This window comes from Psammomys obesus, unplaced genomic scaffold (assembly GCF_907164565.1).
Source record: "Psammomys obesus unplaced genomic scaffold, mPsaObe1.curated_primary_1811, whole genome shotgun sequence".
NCBI lineage: Eukaryota > Metazoa > Chordata > Mammalia > Rodentia > Muridae > Psammomys > Psammomys obesus.
The window spans coordinates 7,871,885-7,875,499 of record NW_026596085.1 but is presented as its reverse complement, the minus strand read 5'-3'; positions in this window follow the sequence as shown (position 1 = coordinate 7,875,499).

Here is a 3,615-nt window from a genome sequence, read left to right as displayed (position 1 = left end):
CTTTGCCAGTTGGTAATAGCCTGCCTTGTGCCACATGGAGAGGGACGTGGTCTAGGACTCTGAAGAATATTAATTAGAGAGCCCAGATGGAGAAATATGGCCATTTGGAGAGACCAGAGATGGAAGGTGTGGCCATTTGGGGAGACACAGAGACATGCTTCATGGCACAATGGCTTGGAAGAAATCGGCAGAGGAGATTGCTTGCTAAGTTTGCTGTTGGCAGAGATTGGTATAGCCTCAAGAAAAAAAACCATTGATCCTAAAGAGCCAGGAGAAGTAAAAGGATCTGTGCCCCCTATCCCTACTATTCTTCTCTGTCCTACCTAGGGTTGGAGGACTGGGAGGACTGGAGGCTTTGTGGATCCCTAAATAGGACTTAAAAAACAGGCGCTATAGCAGACACACATACTCATAAAGTGAATAAGAGCATCTAGAGGTATACTCACACATGCACAGTCAACTGAATCACAGCAATGACTCTGGGATCACATAGTGGATAGAGGAAAGCTTCTTCAATGAAAGATCTCAGGCAAACTGGAGGTCCACATGCAGGAGACGGTTGGGGTTGGCTGGGAGTTACCTCCTAGCTCTCCTTTCTCTTTCTCATCCTGGAAAAAAAAAAGGAAATGGAATAATTTTTTTAATGTAAGAATCTCTAAAACAAACAGAAAAAAACATAGCAGGAAAGCTTGTAGACCATGGTATGGGCTATCATAATTTTGTGGATAAGACTCTAAATGTCCAGGAGACACGGCAATATTGATAAACGTGGATTAGAGCAAAGTTAAAAGCTTCTGAACAGCCAAGGAAGTGCAGAGTGAGGAGACAGCCTTACAGAACTGTAGAATAGACTCCCCAGCCATTCTGCTGATAAGAGACTGATGTCCAGAATACAAAATGAACTAAAAAAAAAATTTAGCAAGAAAAAAAAAAAAACACTCTCAAGTGATCAAATTTTACAAATGGACAAATGATCTAAACAGACCCTTCTCAGAAGAAGAAGCACAAATACCCTTAGCCATCAGGAAAATGCAAGTCAAACCCACAATCAGACACATATCACCCCATTAGAAATGCTGGCAAATAGAATTCATACTATTGAAAGTGTGGATTAGCATAGCCACTGTGGAGAACAGAATGGAGCTTTCTTTAAAAAGAACTAACTAAAGATAGCACTGCAGATGACCGAGATACCTGAGTCCTCTGTGTACAGATCCTAGGAAATGAAGTCAGCATACAGAAGCAGCACCTATGTGCTGCTGTTTGTTGCCACACTATTCACCATAGTAAGATCTGTAATTAGCCAGTGTCCAAAAGACGAATGCACAGCAGGAGACACACACAGAATGAGTATTACTGTCAAAACTAAAAGGGGAATTCTATCACTTGAAATAAAATGAATGGAACTGGGGCATATTTTATAAACTGAAATAATGCAGATGCCAAAAGACAAGCATTACCTCTCATTTCGGAAAATATGAACTAAAAAGTATGTGTGGGGAAGTGTTCTAAGACAGGGGCAAGAGTGTCTGAACACACTGCACCAAATTTACAAGCATGCATGGTAGTGTAGATCAATGAAATAGATTAAAATAAGTTATACAGCGTATGGGTGTATCCAAAGTTATCCCATTTTTATACATAAGTCATGTTTTTATGGAGCCACTAAAAAAAGAGTAAATCAAGAAATTATTTACTCTCAAAAGAAAAGATGTCAAAACCTACGTTTAGACTTCTAAATTTCTTACAAATATCCTAAAAAGATTTGCAAATTCTCTCAAATGTGTATATAGTAATAAACACGGTGCCACAAACACAGACACTGAAGGGAGGAAGCCCATTTGGCAGCAGGCTTGAGAACATGAGTGAAAGAAAAACTTACCTCAAAGCTGGTCTTGCTCATATGCAGTTTCTCTTAGTTTTACACACACACACACACACACACACACACACACACACACACGGCAATTCATTTACATTAGTTGTGCACATTTAGGTATTGGGAGATTTCAAATATTTGTTCCAACCAATAGACCCATAGACCCGGCACGCTCTCAGTCTTGTTTCTTTGTGCAATAGGCAGCAGTAGATATGGAGACTCCTAATTTATCAGAGAAAATAGGAGGACTGAGAGCCAGGTGTGATGGTCCCCACCTTAAATCACAGTGCTCGGGGGTAGAAGCCGGTGGACCTCTGTGTGCTGGAGGCCAGCCTAGGCTACAGTGAGCTCCAGGCTAGCCAGGGCTACTCAAAGCAGCCGTGTTTACCTCCACAAGACAACGGCAGCTGAAATCCCAGTGTGGATGGAGTGCTCTGCTCTCCAATTCCCGCCTCTTAACTGCAGGAGCTATTGGCCATTATTCTTTCTGGAGGATGTGGCCTCTAGGAAGTTTTCCATGTTCCAGTGCATGGCCCCACACAGCACACGTATGGACAACAATTATTGGACTTAGTGAGTTAAAAAAAAAAGGGGAGGCTATATTAAGCGGGGAGTTGGAGGCAAAATGGGATGGTGGATATGGTCACATTTTGCTGTGTACATGTCTGAAATTTCAAAAAAAAAAAAAAAACCTAAAAGATATTAACATACAATATTTGTTCCTGTCTCCTTTTTGAGAGCCAAGACACAAAAGCAGTTGGCCTGATTCTGCAGATAGCGCAAGCGGGAGCTGAGAAGCTTCTGCCTGCTTCCAAGCTTACCAAGACCCCAAAAGCACCTCCTTCGGAGTTCACACACTCCAAGTGTGTGACTGATCTCAGTGGGACCTGGAGCCTGTGCCCCATGCGCTCAGCCCTCGAGGAAATGAACACTGAACACTGACTCTGGCCTATAAGAGCTGCTGACACGGCCTCCTTTTCCCCTTTTCCTCTCATCTTTGAAATTACGGCTAGGTCTCTGGCAGATTCCAAACACATGCCACGCTCTCTGAGTTCATCCCTCAATTTTTTTCCAGATACTTTCCAGTTGACCTCCCTCCATACTCTCCCAGGGAACCGCACTCCCTGAAGGAATGGGAAGGAAGGGGTCAGGCCTATCACTCCAGCCCCTGGGCTAACAACTCTACAGGGTTCCAATATTCTGCACCAGACTCCTTGTTTGGTTGGGAGGTAGTGGGCATGGGCGGGGGCGGGGGGAGGTTCACATCTTAATTTTGAGCTGTATTAGAAAGGTCGCTGGGTTAGGTAGTGCTGAAAGCTATGTCTGGATAGATTGCATTTCTTTGTGAAAAAATGTCTTAGAGATCAAGATTAGTAATTGTAGCAAAGCTGGGTCAAAATTAACATACCGCAGCAGCGCGTGTCAGCGGTCTTGCAAGCTTACCACGAGGAAGGGGAGGCAGAAAGGTCGCACTCATCAGCTAACAGTACAAGTCACAGGATCCCGAAGGACGACTACTCTTTAATAAGTCACTGCTTCTGCCAGCTCCAGTCAACACCTGCGCCCTCACGCGCTCACCCTTCCTGCAAGCGCTCACAGGGTCTGTCCCTTCCATTTCCGTGAACTTGGTATCTTGAGTCCCGACTTGATCACATATCATTCTTGGTTTCGTTTGGGTTTTTTTTTTTTTTCTTTTTCTTTTTTTCTTTCTTTCTTTCTTTCTTTCTTTCTTTCTT